Below are 18,893 nucleotides of genomic sequence, written 5' to 3'. Positions count from 1 at the left end.
GAAGGAAGCCACAAATAACCTTCCGAAAGTACTAGGGGACAGTGGGTCTCGTGAGAAGGAGGAACTGAAGGATATCCTTATTAGGTGGGAAATTGCATTAGGGAAATTGATGGGATTGAAGTCCGATAAATCTATGGGGCCTGATAGTCTGCATCCCAGAGCACTTAAGGAAGTGGCCCTAGAAATAGTGGATGCATTGGTGATCATTTTCCAACAGTCGATCGACTCGGGATCAGTTCCTATGAACTGGAGTGTAGCTAATGTAACACCACTTTTTAAAAAGGGAGGAAGAGAGAAAGCGGGTAATTATAGACCGGTTAGCCTGACATCAGTGGTGGGGAAAATGTTGGAATCAATTATTAAGGATGAAATAGCAGCGCATTTGGAAAGCAGTGACACGATCGGTCCAAGTCAGCATGGATTTATGAAGGGGAAATCATGCTTGACAAATCCTCTGGAATTTTTTGAGGATGTAACTAGTAGAGTGGACAAGGGAGAACCAGTGGATGTGGTGTATTTGGACTTTCAAAAGGCTTTTGACAAGGTCCCAAACAAGAGATTGGTGTGCAAAATAAAAGAACATGGTATTGGGGGTAATATACTGACATGGATAGAGAACTGGTTGGCAGACAGGAAGCAGAGAGTCGGGATAAACGAGTCCTTTTCAGAATGGCAGGCAGTGACTAGTGGAGTGCCGCAGGGCTCAGTGCTGGGACCCCAGCTCTTTACAATATACATTAATGATTTGGATGAAGGAATTGAGTGTAATATCTCGAAGTTTGCAGATGACACTAAACTGGGTGGCGGTGTGAGCTGTGAGGAGGATGCTAAGAGGCAGCAGGGTGACTTAGACAGGTTAGGTGAGTGGGCAAATGCATGGCAGATGCAGTATAATGTGGATAAATGTGAGGTTATCCACTTTGGGGGCAAAAACGGAAAGATAGAATATTATCTGAATGGTGGCAGATAAGGAAAAGGGGAGACCTGGGTGTCATGGTACATCAGTCATTGAAAGTTGGCATGCAGGTACAGCAGGCGGTGAAGGCGGCAAATGGTATGTTGGCCTTCATCGCTAGAGGTTTTGAGTATAGGAGCAGGGTGGTCTTACTGCAGTTGTACAGGGCCTTGGTGAGGCCTCACCTGGAATATTGTGTTCAATTTTGGTCTCCTAATCTGAGGAAGGACGTTCTTGCTATTGAGGGAGTGCAGCGAAGGTTCACTGGACTGATTCCCGGGATGGCTGGACTGACATATGAGGAGAGACTGGATCAACTGGGCCTTTATACATGGAGTTTAGAAGGATGAGAAGGGATCTCAAAGAAACATACAAGATTCTGACAGGACGGGACAGGTTAGATGCGGGTCGATTGTTCCCGATGTTGGGGAAATCCAGAACTAGTGGACACAGTCTTAGGATAAGGGGTAGGCCAATTAGGACTGAGATGAGGAGAAACTTCTTCACTCAGAGAGTTGTTAACCTGTGGAATTCCCTGCCGCAGAGAGTTGTTGATGCCAGTTCATTGGATATATTCAAGAGGGAGTTAGATATGGCCCTTACGGCTAAAGAGATCAAGGGGTATGGAGAGAAAGCAGGAAAGGGGTACTGAGAGAATGATCAGCCATGATCTTATTGAATGGTGGTGCAGGCTCGAAGGGCCGAATGGCCTACTCCTGCATCTATTTTCTATATTTCTATGTTGCTATGTTTCTATGACCCCTCCACAGTCTCTAAATTGACAGACTGCTTGTCCCACATCCAGTTCTGGATGAGCAGAAATTTTCTCTCATTAAATATTGGGAAGACCAAAGCCACTGTTTTCAGTCCCCGCCACAAACTCCGTTCCCTAGCCACTGACTCCATCTCTCTCCCCAATTTCTGTTTGAGGCTGAACCAGACAGTTCGCAACCTTGGTGTCATATTTGACCCTGAAATGAGCTTCCGATCACATATTCACAACATAAATAAGGCCGCCTATTTACACCTTTGTAACATCGCCCGTCTCCACCTTCCCTCAGCTCAGCCATTGCTGGAGCCCTCATCCAGGCCTTTGTTACCTCTAGACCTGACTATTTCAACGCACTCCTGGCTGGCCTCCCACATTCTACCCCACGTAAACTAGAGGTGATCCAAAACTCTGCTGCCCCATGTCCTAACTCGCACCAAGTCCCGCTCACCCATCACCCCCTGTGCTCACTGCCCCGTGTCCTAACTCGCACCGAGTCCCACTCACCCATCACCCCCTGTGCTCGCTGCCCTGTGTCCTAACTCACACCGAGTCCCGCTCACCCATCACCCCCTGTGCTCACTGCCTCCGTGTCCTAACTCACACCGAGTCCCGCTCACCCATCACCCCCTGTGAAGGACGGTCTTGCTATTAGAAACATAGAAAACATAGAAAATAGGTGCAGGAGTAGGCCATTCGGCCCTTTGAGCCTGCACTGCCATTCAATAAGATCATGGCTGATCATTCCCTCAGTACCCTTTGCCTGCTTTCTCTCCATACCCCTTGATCCCCTTAGACGTAAGGGCCATATGTAACTCCCTCTTGAATATATCCAATGAACTGGCATCAACAACTCTCTGCGGCAGGGAATTCCACAGGTTAACAACTCTCTGAGAGAAGAAGTTTCTCCTCATCTCAGTCCTAAATGGCCTACCCCTTATCCTAAGACTATGTCCCCTGGTTCTGGACTTCTCCAACATCGGGAACATTCTTCCCGCATCTAACCTGTCCAGTCCCGTCAGAATCTTATACATTTCTATGAGATCGCCTCTCATCCTTCTAAACTCCAGTGAATACAGGCCCAGTTGATCCAGTCTCTCCTCATATGACAGTCCAGCCATCCCAGGAATCAGTCTGGTGAACCTTTGCTGCACTCCCTTAATAGCAAGAACGTCCTTCCTCAGATTAGGAGACCAAAACTGAGCACAATATTCCAGGTGAGGCCTCACTAAGCCTCTGTACAACTGCAGTAAGACCTCCCTGCTCCTGTACTCAAATCCACTAGCTATGAGGGCCAACATACCATTTGCCTTCTTCACCGCCTGCTGTACCTGCATGCCAACTTTCAATGACTGATGAACCATGACACCCAGTTCTCGTTGCACCTCCCCTTTTCGTAATCTGCCGCCATTCAGATAATATTCTGCCTTCGTGTTTTTGCCCCCAAAATGTATAACCTCACATTTATCCACATTATATTGCATCTGCAATGCATTTGCCCACTCACCTAACCTGTCCAAGTCACCCTGCAGCCTCTTAGCGTCCTCCTCACAACTCACACCCAGTTTAGTGTCATCTGCAAACATGGAGATATTACACTCAATGCCTTCATCTAAATCGTTAATGTATATTGTAAATAGCTGGGGTCCCAGCACTGAACCCTGCGGCACTCCACTCGTCACTGCCTGCCATTCATAAAGGACCCGACTCTCTGCTTCCTGTCTGCCAACCAGTTCTCTATCCACATCAATACATTACCCCCAATACCATGCGCTTTAATTTTGCACACCAATCTCTTGTGTGGGACCTTGTCAAAAGCCTTTTGAAAGTCCAAATACACCACATCCACTGGTTCTCCCTTGTCCACTATATTAGGTACATCCTCAAAAAATTCCAGAAGATTTGTCAAGCATGATTTCCCTTTCATAAATCCATGCTGACTTGGACCGATCCTGTCACTGCTTTCCAAATGCGCTGCTATTTCATCCTTAATAATTGATTCCAACATTTTCCCCACTACTGATGTCAGGCTAACCGGTCTATAATTACCTGTTTTCTCTCTCCCTCCTTTTTTAAAAAGTGGTGTTACATTAGCTACTCTCCAGTCCATAGGAACTGATCCCGAGTCGATAGACTGTTGGAAAATGATCACCAATGCATCCATTATTTCTAGGGCCACTTCCTTCAATACTCTGGGATGCAGACTATCAGGCCCCGGGGATTTGTCGGCCTTCAATCCCATCAATTTCCCTAACACAGTTTCCCACCTAATAAGGATATCCTTCAGTTCCTCCTTTTTACTAGACCCACTATCCCCTAGTACATTTGGAAAGTTATTTGAGTCTTCCTTTGTGAAGACAAAACCGAAGTATTGGTTCAATTGGTCTGTCATTTCTTTGTTCCCCATTCTGAATTCACCTGAATCCGACTGCAAGGGACCTACGTTTGTCTTCACTAATCTTTTTCTCTTCACATATTTGTAGAAGCTTTTGCAATCAGTTTTTATGTTCCCTGCAAGCTTCCTCTTGTACTCTATTTTCCCCCTCTTAATTAAACCTTTAGTCCTCCTCTGCTGAATTCTAAATTTCTCCCTATTGAGGGAGTGCAGCAAAGGTTCACCAGACTGATTCCCGGGATGGCAGGACTGACATATGAGGAGACACTGGATCGACTGGGCCTGTATTCACTGGAGTTTAGAAGGATGAGAGGGGATTTCATAGAAACATAGAACATTCTGATGGGACTGGACAGGTTCGATGCAGGAAGAATGTTCCCGATGTTGGGGAAGTCCAGAACCAGGGGACACAGCCTAAGGATAAGGGGTAAGCCATTTAGGATTGAGATGAGGATAAACTTCTTCACTCAGAGAGTTATTAACCTGTGGAATTCCCTGCCGCAGAGAGTTGCTGATGCCAGTTCGTTGGATATATTCAAGAGGGAGTTAGATATGGCCCTTACTGCTAAAGGGATCAAGGGGTATGGAGAGAAAGCAGGAAGGGTGTCATGTATTTAACTGTCATTGTAATCCATGTATAAACTGACCTAAGTTGTACACCGTGAGAACACTGACCACTAGGTGGTGAACTTGTGGGAGACACTCCTAACCTGGACTTTCAGGTATAAAAGGGGAAGCTCCATCCATCTTCTTCACTTCAGTGCTCGAATAAAGGTTACTGGTCACAGAGTGACCTTCTCTCTAGTATGGGCCTCGTGTGCATTTGTACTGTATAGCAAGGACATATTATTGGCGACGAGAAACTGGGATTTAAACCACGCGAGCATGGCCACTAGCAGCACAGACGAGAGGTACTGTGTTGGTGATGATTGGGACGACTTTATTGAGAGACTACAGCAAAGTTTCGACACTAAGGAATGGCTGGGACAGGATTCGGCCGACAAACGCAGGGCTCATCTCCTGACGGTCTGTGGATCCAGGACGTACTCCCTGATGAAGCCAGAGAAGCCGGCGGACAAGACTTTTGAAGAGCTCAGTAAGTTGATCGGGGAACACTTTAAACCGGCGAGCAGTATGCACATGGCGAGACACTGGTTTTACAAGCACCGGCGGCGAGAAGGGCAAAGCGTTCCAGACTTCGTGGCAGATTTCCGGCGACTGGCGAGCCTATGTAAGTTCCCAGATGCATGCAGAGCAGAGATGCTGCGAGACTTTGGGCACGCTGGGGTTTTCAGGAAACTGATTGAGATCAAGGACTTGACCCTGGAAACGGCGGCTTTGATGGTCCAGAAATTTATCTCAGGGGAGGAAGAGACCAGAATGATGTTTGACAAAAATCTTGGTTTAAGTGCAGCAAATGGACAGGGAGTCAACATTTTTAACGCGGCACACAGTTCTCCAGGCATTCAGGGGCAATCGGACATGCCCCAGCATGTAGCCAAATCCAAAGGGGGAATTCAACAGAGACAATGGCTAGCTGAACGGCGATTCATGCCATCGCAATGGACAATGCGGCCAGTAATGGGGCCATCAACACCTGTCAATGGTGCGTTTAAGGACAGTTACAGAGACAGTCAGAGACGATCGACTGTAATGGACCTTTTGTTTCGAACAACGGCTCATGTTGGAGGTGTGGAGGCAAACACACAGCCAGAGCTTGCAGGTATCAGCAATATATCTGCAGAAACTGCAACGTCAGTGGTCACTTGGCACGTATGTGCAGGAAGCCTGCAGCCAGGTTGATCTACGAGAAGGACGGACCGATGTAAGCCCTACGAGGCCAAATGGACACTGGGGGAACTCGCTGGAAGCTGAAGTTCAGCGAGTTCATATGGAGAACATATACGGTTCATATACCAGGATGCCACCGATAATGATGAAAGTGCTCCTCAATGGCATCCCTGTATCAATGGAGCTAGGCACGGGGGCCAGCCAGTTGCTGATGAGTATCAACAGTTCGACAAGATGTGGCCGTCCAAGGCCAGGAGGCCAAAATTATTGCCGATTAACGAACAGCTACGGACATATACAAAGGAGATCATTCCGGTGCTAGGCAGCGCCACGGTAGTCGTGACCCACAAAGATTCGGAGAACAGGTTGCCACTCTGGATTGTCCCGGGGGATGGTCCCACACTACTGGGGAGGAGTTGGCTTGCTGTCATGAACTGGAAATGGGGCGATGTCAATGCAATTTCTTCTGTGGAGCGAATATCATGCTCAGAGGTCCTGGACAAATTTGACTCACGATTTCAACCTGGCATTGGCACTTTCATGGGGACCAAGGTAGTGATTCACATAAACCCGGACGCCAGGCCAGTACACCACAAGGCCAGAGCGGTGCCGTACGTGATGCGGGAAAAGATAGAAAGCGAATTGGACCGCTTGCTGAGGGAAGGCATCATCTCGCCAGTCGAATTCAGTGACTGGGCGAGCCCGATTGTGCCGGTGCTCAAGGCGGATGGGTCGGTCAGGATGTGGTGATTACAAGGCCACCATCAATCGGGTGTCACTCTAAGACCAGTACCCGCTACCGAGAGCGGAGGACCTCTTTGCGACGCTATCCGGTGACAAACTTTCAAAAAAATTGGACCTGACCTCAGCTTACATGACCCAGGAGCTGGCGAGTGAGTCGAAGAAGCTGACCACCATCATGACACACAAGAGGTTGTTTGAGTACAACAGATGTCCGTTCGGGATTTGCTCAGCCGCCGCGATCTTTCAACGAAATATGGAAAGTCTCCTCAAGTCGATTCCAGGGACGGTGATTTTTCAGGACGACATCCTCATCATGGGTTGCGATACTGAAGAACACCTCCACAACCTGGAGGAGGTGCTCTGCAGACTGGACCGGGTAGGGCTGCGACTGAAAAAGGCGAAGTGCGTCTTCCTAGCTCCAGAGGTAGAATTCCTGGAGATGAGGGTAGCAGCAGACGGGATCAGCCCTACAGCGTCCAAAACGGAAGCGATCCAGAGAGCACCCAGACCCCGTAACACGACGGAGCTGCGTTCGTTCCTGGGGCTCCTGAATTATTTTGGTAACTTTCTTCCCAAATTGAGCATGCTGCTAGAGCCACTACACGTGCTCCTATGCAAAGGTCGCGAATGGGTCTGGGGGTGACAGCCAGGAAAGGGCTTTTAATAGAGCACGCAATTTGTTATGTTCCAACAATCTGTTAACGTTATATGACCCGTGTAAGAAACTTGTTTTAACGTGCGATGCGTTGTCCTATGGGGTCGGGTGTGTGTTTCAGCGTGTGAATGCCAAGGGTCAGTTACGGCCGGTAGCTTATGCCTCCAGAAGTCTGTCCCAGGCAGAAAGAGGCTACGGGATGGTAGAAAAGGAGGTGCTCGCATGTGTAAATGCAGTAAAAAAAAATGCACCAGTACCTGTTTGGCAGGAAATTTGAGCTGGAGACAGATCACAAACCCATAATGTCCCTTTTGGCTGACAAAAAGGCCATAAATGCAAATGCATCGGCCCACATACAGAGGTGGGCACTCACGTTAGCCGCCTATGACTATACCATTCGGCACAGACTGGGCACTGAAAACTGCGTCGATGCACTCAGCAGGCTCCCGCTAGCCACCACTGAGGGGGCAACCGAGCATGCTGCTAAGATGGTCATGGCTGTTGAAGCTTTCGAAAGCGAAGGCTCACCCGTGATAGCCCGTCAGATAAAAGTCTGGACAAATAGAGACCCGCTACTGTCTTTAGTCAAGAAATGCGTCCTGAATGGGGACTGGACAGCCACGTATGGGGCACGCCCTGAGGAATTTAAACCATTTCACAGGCACAAGGATGAACTCTCGTTTCAGGCCGATTGCCTACTGTGGGGAAATCAAGTAGTCATGCCCCAGATGGGCAGAGAGGTGTTCATCAGAGAACTCCACAATGAGCACCCGGGCATTGTCACGATGAAGGCAATTGGTGGCCAGGGATAGACGCAGATCTGGAACTTTGTGTTCGCAGGTGTAACACGTGTGCCCAGCTGGGCAATGCGCCCAGGGAAGCCCCCCTTAGCCCCTGGTCCTGGCCCGCCAAGCCATGGACACGCATCCATGTGGACTACACAGGTCCTTTCATGGGTAAAATGTTTTTGGTTGCAGTAGACGCCGACTCCAAATGGATCGAGTGCAACATTCTCAATTCAAGCACATCCTCTGCAACGATAGAAATTCTACGGGCAATGTTCACCGCCCATGGTCTACCGGACGTCTTGGTCAGCAACAATGGCCTGTGCTTTGCAAGCATTGAATTCCAGGACTTCATGGCAGGAAATGGCATCAACCATGTCAGAACGGCACAGTTCAAGCCGGCCTCAAATGGCCAGGCAGAACGAGCAGTGCAGATAATCAAACAGGGGATGCTCAGAATCCAAGGGGGTTCCCTACAAAACCGGTTATCACACCTCCTGTTGGCCTACAGATCCCGACCACACTCGCTCACAGGGGTTCCATCCGCGGAGCTGCTAATGAAAAGGACACTCAAAACCAGGTTATCCCTTATACACCCCACCATGAAATAAATTGTTGAGAGCAGGCGCTGGTCACAATGTGACTACCATGACGGGAATGTGAGGGCGCGATGTATTGATGTCAATGACCCTGTTTTTGTCCTTAATTACGCTGCAGGGACCAAATGGCTCACAGGCACTGTGATTGCCAAAGAGGGGAATAGGGTTTCTGGTAGTTAAACTTACCCATGGACAAATCTGTCGCAAACACGTGGATCAAACCAAAAGGAGGTTTAGCAACCCCACAGAAGAAGCAGAGGAAGAACACGACGTAGAGTTTACTCCACCACAGGTGATCGAACACCGGAACCAAGTGGAGGAGAGCCCAGTCACTGTGGGCAGTCCGGACAGGCCTGAGGCACCGCAAACAGCAGACACTCAGGCCAGCGCCCAACAACCGGAGCCCCAACTCAGGCGCTCTACAAGGGAGCGTAAACCACCAGAGAGACTTAACCTGTGATCCCAATAAGACTTTGGGGGGGGAGGTGATGTCATGTATTCAACTGTCATTGTAATCCATGTATAAACTGACCGAAGTTGTACACCGTGAGAACATTGATCACAGGGGGCGAACTTGTGGGAGACACTTCTAACCTGGACTTTCAGGTATAAAAGGGGAAGCTCCACCCATCTTCTTCACTTCAGTGCTGGCTAATAAAGGTAACTGGTCACAGAGTGACCTTCTCTCTAGTATGGGCCTCGTGTGCATTTGTACTGTGTAGTAAGGGCATATTAAAGGGGTACTGAGCTGAATGATCAGCCATGATCTTATTGAATGGTGGTGCAGGCTCGAAGGGCCGAATGGCCTACTCCTGCGCCTATTTTCTATGTTTCTATGTTTTAATGCGGGAAGATACAGCAGGAGCGGCGAGGTCGGGGCGAAGGAGCGACAAGAGTTTGTAGAGGGATGGTATCGGGGCCCAGGTGTGGCGAGAGTTCGGGGCCCAGGTGTGGCGAGAGTTCGGGGCCCAGGGGCAGCATGGACCAGCCCACACTGCGATATGTGTGTGCGCACTGGGTCCGTGCAGCAGAGCTGGTCTCCAGTCGTCCTGGTTAACCCTTGCCACTGGACCAAGACCTAGCTCTGTCAAGCCCCGTGTGGTGGCTGGTGTGCAACGGTCACCCCACGTTAAAACAATTAATGCACAGGCATCTGCCACCCTTCAGGATATAGTTCGGGATCTGAAATATTAGGTCCTTCATTGAAACACCTGTGAACTCATCCCTTTTCGGCGTGGAAGCAAGTCATCCTCGATATGAGGGACTGCCTATGACGATTATGATGGCCCCGCTGAGTCATTTAATGGAGCGTTATCGCCGCCTTATGGTCAGACTGTTAAACTGAAAAGTTAATGAACAACACCAAGGGCCAAGTCACTGAAAACTACCGATTTATGCAACTGCTTGTAGCTTTTAATCTTGGAGAGGGTGCAGAGGAGATTGATCAGACTGGTTCCAGGGATGAGGGACTTCAGTTCCGTGGATAGACTGGAGAAGCTGGGGTTGTTCTCATTGGAGCAGAGAAGCTTAAGGGGAGATTTGATTGAGGTGTTCAAAATCATGAGGGTTTTATTCGTGAGTAAATAAGGAGAGACTGTTTCCAGGGGCAGGAGGGTCGGTAACCAGAGGACACAGATTTAAGGTAATCGGCAAAAGAACCAGAGGGGTTGAAGAAAAATAAAGTTTACACAGCGAGTTGTTGTGATCGGGAACACGCTGCCTGAAAGGGCGGTGGGAGCAGGTTCAATAGTAACTTTCAAACGGGGAATTGGATAAATACTTATGAAGGATAAATTTGCCGGGCTATGGGGAAAGAGCGGGGCGGGAGTGGAACTGATGGGATCGCTCTGTCACAGAGCCGGCACAGACTCGATGGGCCGAATGAACTCCTGTGCTGTAAGATTCTAAGATTCAATGCATCAACAACCAGTTGCATTTATATTGCGCCTTTAACATGATAAAACAAAATTTGACCCACATAAGAGATATTAGGGCAGGTGACCAAAAGCTTCGTCAAAGAGATAGGTTTTATGAAGTATCTTAAATGATGAGAGAGAGATGGAGAGGTTTAGGGAGGGAATTCCAGAGCTTAGGGCCCAGGCAGCTGAAGGCACGGCCACCAATGGTTGAGCAATTAAATCGGGCTGCTCAAGGCCAGATTTGGAGGAAAGCAGAGATTGCGGCGGGTGTAGGGCTGAAGGGGATTACAGAGGACTGCCCCTCCGACAGTGCAGCACTCCCTCAGTACTGCCCCTCCGACAGTGCGGCGCTCCCTCAGTACTGCCCCTCCGACAGTGCGGCACTCCCTCAGTACTGCCCCTCCGACAGTGCGGCACTCCCTCAGTACTGCCCCTCCGACAGTGCGGCACTCCCTCAGTACTGCCCCTCCGACAGCGCAGCACTCCCTCAGTACTGCCCCTCCGACAGTGCAGCATTCCTTCAGTACTGCCCCCTCCGACGGTGCAGCGCTCCCCCAGTACTGCCCCTCCGACAGTGCAGCACTCCCTCAGTACTGCACAGGAGTGTCAGCCTGGTGTCAGGTCAAAGTCCCAACATAGAGACAGGGAGGTGCCCTGAGTTCCCTGTTTCATTTCTACAGATGCCGATCTTGATTATTTAAGTAGTTCCCCGCCATGGCAGCTCAAAGAAAGGGAGGGGATATCTTTGATCAATCCCTGGGCACTCGACAATTTCTTTCAATATCCGGTCAAGTAAAAACACTCACTGGAACATAAACAGTGAGATCTAACAAAAAACTATGAAACAAAATTTATCTCACAATTAATTGGTGCGAGTATTTGATGGGACAGTGTAGAGGGAGCTTTACTCTGTATCTAACCCCGTGCTGTACCTGCCCTGGGAGTGTTTGATGGGACAGTATAGAGGGAGCTTTACTCTGTATCTAACCCCGTGCTGTACCTGCCCTGGGAGTGTTTGATGAGACAGTGTAGAGGGAGCTTTACTCTGTATCTAACCCCGTGCTGTACCTGCCCTGGGAGTGTTTGATGGGGACAGTGTAGAGGGAGCTTTACTCTGTATCTAACCCCGTGCTGTACCTGCCCTGGGAGTGTTTGATGGGGACAGTGTGGAGGGAGCTTTACTCTGTATCTAACCTGTGCTGTACCTGCCCTGGGAGTGTTTGATGGGACAGTGTAGAGGGAGCTTTACTCTCTATCTCAGCCGTGCTGTACCTGCCCTGGGAGTGTTTGATGGGACAGTGTAGAGGGAGCTTTACTCTGTATCTAACCCCGTGCTGTAGCTGCCCTGGGAGTGTTTGATGGGACAGTGCAGAGGGAGCTTTACTCTGTATCTAACCCCGTGCTGTAGCTGCCCTGGGAGTGTTTGATGGGACAGTGTAGAAACATAGAAAATAGGAGCAGTAGTGGGCCATTCGGCCCTTCGAGTCTGCACCGCCATTCAATAAGATCATAGCTGATCCTCTATCTCAACACCATATTCCTGTTTTTTCCCCATACGCCTTGATGCCTTTTATTTCTAGAAATCTATCTATCTCCCTCTTAAATATATTCAGTGACTTGGCCTCCACAGCCTTCTGTGGTAGAGAATTCCACAAGTTCACCACCCTCTGAGTGAAGAAATGTCTCCTCATCTCGGTCCTAAATTTCCTATCCCGTATCCTGAGACTGTGACCCTTGTTCTAGACTTCCCAGCCCCGGGGAAACATCCTCCCCGCATCCAGTCTGTCCAACCCAGTCAGACTTTTATACGTTTCAATCAGATCCCCTCTCATTCTTCTAGACTCTAGTGAATACAGGCCTAGTCAACCCAATCTCTCCTCATATGACAGTCCTGCCACCCAAGGAGTCAGTCTGGTGAACCTTCGCTGCACTCCCTCTATGGCAAGTATATCCTTCCTTAGGTAAGGAGACCAAAACTGCACACAATACTCCAGGTGCGGTCTCACCAAGGCCCTGTATAACTGTAGTAAGACATCCTTGCTCCTGTACTCAAATCCTCTTGCAATGAAGGCCAACATACCATTTGCCTTCCTAACTGCTTGCTGCACCGGCATGTTTGCTTTCAGTGACTGGTGTACAAGGACACCCAGGTCCCTCAGTACATCCACACTTCCCAAGCCATCACCATTTAAATAATACTTTGTCCTTATGTTTTTCCTACCAAAGTGGATAACTTCACATTTATCCATGTTATACTGCATCTGCCATGTGTTTGCCCACTCACTCAATCTATCTAAATCACCTTGCAGCGTCTTTGCATCCTCCTCACAACTCACAATCCCACCTAGTGTTGTGTCATCAACAAACTTGGAAATATTACATTTGGTTCCCTCATCCGAATCATTTATATATATTGTAGAGGGAGCTTTACTCTGTATCTAACCCCCTGTACCTGCCCTGGGAGTGTTTGATGGGACAGTGTAGAGGGAGCTTTAATCTGTATCTAACCCCCCTGTACCTGCCCTGGGAGTGTTTGATGGGACAGTGTAGAGGGAGCTTTACTCTGTATCTAACCCCGTGCTGTACCTGCCCTGGGAGTGTTTGATGGGACAGTGTAGAGGGAGCTTTACTCTGTATCTAACCCCGTGCTGTACCTGCCCTGGGAGTGTTTGATGGGACAGTGTAGAGGGAGCTTTACTCTGTATCTAACCCCGTGCTGTACCTGCCCTGTGAGTGTTTGATGGGACAGTGTAGAGGGAGCTTTACTCTGTATCTAACCCCGTGCTGTACCTGCCCTGGGAGTGTTTGATGGGACAGTGTAGAGGGAGCTTTATTCTGTATCTAACCCCGTGCTGTACCTGCCCTGGGAGTGTTTGATGGGACAGTGTAGAGGGAGCTTTACTCTGTATCTAACCCCCTGTACCTGCCCTGGGAGTGTTTGATGGGACAGTGTAGAGGGAGCTTTACTCTGTATCTAACCCCGTGCTGTACCTGCCCTGGGAGTGTTTGATGGGACAGTGTAGAGGGAGCTTTATTCTGTATCTAACCCCGTGCTGTACCTGCCCTGGGAGTGTTTGATGGGACAGTGTAGAGGGAGCTTTACTCTGTATCTAACCCCCTGTACCTGCCCTGGGAGTGTTTGATGGGACAGTGTAGAGGGAGCTTTACTCTGTATCTAACCCCCTGTACCTGCCCTGGGAGTGTTTGATGGGACAGTGTAGAGGGAGCTTTACTCTGTATCTAACCCGTGCTGTACCTGCCCTGGTAGTGTTTGATGGGACAGTGTAGAGGGAGCTTTATTCTGTATCTAACCCCGTGCTGTACCTGCCCTGGGAGTGTTTGATGGGACAGTGTAGAGGGAGCTTTACTCTGTATCTAACCAGATGCTGTACCTGCCCTGGGAGTGTTTGATGGGACAATGTAGAGGGAGCTTTACTCTGTATCTAACCCCCTGTACCTGCCCTGGAAGTGTTTGATGGGACAGTGTAGAGGGAGCTTTACTCTGTATCTAACCCCGTGCTGTACCTGCCCTGGGAGTGTTTGATGGGACAGTGTAGAGGGAGCTTTACTCTGTATCTAACCCCGTGCTGTACCTGCCCTGGGAGTGTTTGATGGGACAGTGTAGAGGGAGCTTTACTCTGTATCTAACCCCCTGTACCTGCCCTGGGAGTGTTTGATGGGACAGTGTAGAGGGAGCTTTACTCTGTATCTAACCCATGCTGTACCTGCCCTGGGAGTGTTTGATGGGACAGTGTAGAGGGAGCTTTAATCTGTATCTAACCCCCCTGTACCTGCCCTGGGAGTGTTTGATGGGACAGTGTAGAGGGAGCTTTACTCTGTATCTAACCCGTGCTGTACCTGCCCTGGGAGTGTTTGATGGGACAGTGTAGAGGGAGCTTTACTCTGTATCTAACCCCCTGTACCTGCCCTGGAAGTGTTTGATGGGACAGTGTAGAGGGAGCTTTACTCTGTATCTAACCCCGTGCTGTACCTGCCCTGGGAGTGTTCGATGGGACAGTGTAGAGGGAGCTTTATTCTGTATCTAACCCTCTGTACCTGCCCTGAGAGTGTTTGATGGGACAGTGTAGAGGGAGCTTTACTCTGTATCTAACCCGTGCTGTACCTGCCCTGGGAGTGTTTGATGGGACAGTGGAGAGGGAGATTGATGCTGACACCGAGGGTCATCTCCCAGCACTAACAGCCCTCAGTTTGATAAGCAACAAAGTTAGCCCAAAATTTAACTGAGCAATATTGGGAACGGTGATAATGTTTAAACTCTAGTCAGTATTTAATGATAAACGATGTCTCATCTCTAAGTTAAGCACCTTTCAAGATAACTGTAGTCTGTTTAGTAGCAGGCAGAGCATTTATTAAATCTGTCTAAGTTTCTGAATCCCAACCTCCATCTTGTTCCCCACGACTCTGCTTCTCCAGCTCTCATATTTCAGCAATCTAAATCTGGACTGAGCGTTGAGCAAGAGCTGGGCACCGAGAGGCTTGGATTGTCAGCTGTGGCTCAGTGAGTCGCACTCTCTCGTCTCTGTCAGTAGGCCGTGAGTTTATGTCCCACACCAGAGGCTTTAGCACCATAATCTAGGCTGACACTCCCAGCGCGGGACTGAGGGAGCGCTGCACTGTCGGAGGGGCAGTGCTGAGGGAGTGCTGCACTGTCGGAGGGTCAGTACTGAGGGAGCACTGCACTGTCGGAGGGGTAGTACTGAGGGAGTGCTGCACTGTTGGAGATGTGTTCTTTTGGATGAGACATTAAACCGAGGCCCCATCTGCTCTTTTGGGAAATGTAAAAGATCCCACGGCACTACTTCGGAGAAGAGCAGGGGAGTTATCCCCGGTGACCTGCCGCCAATATTTATTCCTCAATTAACATCACTAAAAAACGGATTAACTGGTCATTATCACATTTCTGTCTGTGGGTGCTTGCTGTGCGGAAATTGTCTGCCGCCTTTACTACATTACAACAGTAACTACACGCCAAAAAGTACTTCATTGGCTGTAAAGCGCTTTGGGACATCCGGTGGCTGTGAAAGGCGCCTGAGAAATCGAAGTCTTTCTTATCTGGGAGCTATGAGCTGCTTTTGTCTCACAGTCCACAGGCCAGTGGAGTGTGCAGAGTAAACACCATACTCACCTCATGTGGAAAAACTAACAGCAGCTTAATTATAAAAGGTCTGAAAATTTAAATTTTTTTTCTCTATTTCCCACGGCAGTTGCTAACTATTCTGCCATTCACTCCCTATCTAGACTCATCTTTTGTTTCCTAACTTGTGCCGTTACCAGCTCAAGTCAGCTCATCATAGAAACATAGAAAATAGGTGCAGGAGTAGGCCTTTCGGCCCTTCGAGCCTGCACCGCCATTCAATATGATCATGGCTGATCATTCAACTTCAGTACCCCATTCCTGCTTTCTCTCCATACCCCTTGATCCCTTTAGCTGTAAGGGCCACATCTAACTCCCTTTTGAATATATCTAACAAACCGGCCTCAACAACTTTCTGTGGTAGAGAATTCCACAGCTTCACAACTCTCTGAGTGAAGAAGTTTCTCCTCATCTCGGTCCTAAATGGCTTACCCCTTATCCTTAGGCTGTGTCCCCTGGTTCTGGACTTCCCCAACATCGGGAACATTCTTCCTGCATCTGACCTGTCCAGTCCCATCAGAATTTTATATATTTCTATGAGATCCCCTCTCATTCTTCTAAATTCCAGTGAATACAAGCCTAGTCGATCCAGTCTTTCTTCATATGTCAGTCCTGCCATCCCGGGAATCAGTCTGGTGAACCTTCGCTGCACTCCCTCAATAGCAAGAATGTCCTTCCTCAGATTAGGAGACCAAAACTGAACACAATATTCCAGGTGTGGCCTCACCAAGGCCCTGTACAACTGCAGTAAGACCTCCCTGCTCCTATACTCAAATCCCCTCGCTATGAAGGCCAACATGCCTTTTGCCTTCTTCACCGCCTGCTGTACCTGCATACCTCAATGACTGATGTACCATGACACCCCTTGTGTCTCTCAAATCTCTCCTGCCTTCCACCATATCACAGACCTTCCCTTTTGTTCCTTTCTCCCCTCCCCCTTTCAGGGCCCCCCGCACTTCCTTTAGAATCTGTTACATTTCGAACTTTTTCCGGTTCTGATGAAGTTGCCATCGCCCTGAAACGGTGACTCGGTTTCTCTCTCCACAGACGCTGCCTGACCTGCTGAGATTTCCAGCATTCTCTGTTTTTATTTTAAGTTCCAGCAGTATTTTACTTTTGTAAAGATAAAAGGTTTGAAAGCTGCAAATGCAATTTGTTTCAGGCAGAAAATGTTTTCAATGTCCACATGAGGCGGTAAATTCCTGAATGTCCTGCGAGGAGCTGCACTGTGGAAAGATTTCCACTCACACTGTGGAGTGTATGTCCACAGATCCTTAAAGGTAGCAGGACAGGTCGATAAGATGGTTAAGAAGGCATACGGAACGCTTTCCTTTATTAGCCGAGACATAGAATATAAGAGCAGGGAAGTTATGCTAAAACTGTATACAACAACAACGTGTATTTATGTAGCGCCTTTAACGTTCCAAGGTGCTTCACAGGAGTATTGTGAGACAAAAACATTTTACACCGAGCCACATAAGGAAAAATTAAGGCAGGCGACCAAAAGCTTGGTCGAAGAGGTAGGTTTTAAGAAGCAGCTTGAAGGAAAAAAGAGAGGTAGAGAAGCGGAGAGATTTAGGGAGGGAGTTCCAGAGCTTGGGGCCCAGGCAGCTGAAGGCACGGCCACCGATGGTGGAGGGATTATAATCAGGGATGCTCAAGAGGGCAGAATTAGAGGAGTGCAGACATCTCGGAGGGCTGAGGAACTGGAGGAGATTACAGAGATAGGGAGGGGTGAGGCCATGGAGGGATTTGAAAACAAAGATGAACTTTTTTTTAATCGCGGCGTTGCTTAGGTCAGCGAGTGGTGGGTGAGCGGGACTCGGTGCGAGTTCGGACACGGGGCAGCGAGCTTTGGTTCACCTCTAGTTTACGTAGGGTAGAATGTGGGAGGCCAGCCAGGAGTGCGTTGGAATAGTCACGCCTAAAAAGAAAGAAGGAAAGACTTGGATTTATATAGCGCCTTTCACGACCACCGGGCGTCTCAAAGCGCTTTACAGTCGATGAAGTACTTTTGGAGTGCGGTCACTGTTGTAATGCAGGAAATGCGGCAGCCAATTTTCGCACAGCAAGCTCACACACACAGCAATGTGATAATGACCAGATAATCTGTTCTTTTATTATGCTGATTGAAGGATAAATATTGGCCAGGTCTAGAGTAACAAAGGCATGGTTGAGGACTTCAGCAGCAGATGAGCTGAGGCAAAGACGGAGACGGGCGATGTTCCGGAGGTAGCAATAGGCGGTCTTAGTTATGCTGCGGATACGTGGTCGAAAGCTCATTTCAGGGTCAGATATGACACCAACAACAACAACAACATTTTCTATTTATATAGTGCCTTTAATATAGTTGAGGTCTGTAATGACTCAAGAGTCTGGTTACTGTAAACTCACTCAGGTGCAACCTGATCCATCTTTATTCCAGCCCAAGAGTGCCAGCGTGCCAAAGACACCCAGTTTATATACATACAGGTGACCAAGCACACCTGCCACATGCGTACAGCCCGATGACCTCCGACCGCGGCGCCCTCTGGTGTCCGGTGACCCCCAAGCATTAATACATAACAACATCCCCCTTTTAAAATCTTAACAACAGTCCTTTTACAAATTAAGACGGCCTCTCACGAGTTGATCGTCTCAGTTCAACTTTGTCTCTGGGCGAGCGTTCTGAGTCCGTTAAGACTGAGGGCTGAGTAGCCGATCTGATGGAAGTAGTCATAGAAACATAGGTGCAGGAGTAGGCCATTCGGCCCTTCACCACCATTCAATAAGATCATGGCTGATCATTCCCTCAGTACCCCTTTCCTGCTTTCTCTCCATACCCCTTGATTCCTATAGAAACACAAAGAGCAGGTTCCGCCAAGATTTGGACTCGGATCACGGGATTCAGAGTCCAGAGTGCTAACCATTTCAGCACGGAACCCGTGCTCATGACCACATCAGAGACTGAATGTTCAGAGTCAGTAATGTCAGCAGAGTCCTCTGATGAGTGAACAATGGTTGGTTGGTCACTGACTGTATCTTCCTCACTTGGTTGCAGTGCATCCGTGTGCCGCAGTTTAACCTGGTCAAGGTGCTTCCTGCATGTTTGCCCATTCTTGAGCATGACAATAAACATTCTGTTAC

The sequence above is a fragment of the Pristiophorus japonicus genome, chromosome 10 (assembly GCF_044704955.1).
Source record: "Pristiophorus japonicus isolate sPriJap1 chromosome 10, sPriJap1.hap1, whole genome shotgun sequence".
In the NCBI taxonomy this organism is placed as follows: Eukaryota; Metazoa; Chordata; class Chondrichthyes; family Pristiophoridae; genus Pristiophorus; species Pristiophorus japonicus.
The sequence above is the reverse complement of the archived record's forward strand: the minus strand, read 5'-3'. Positions refer to the sequence as shown.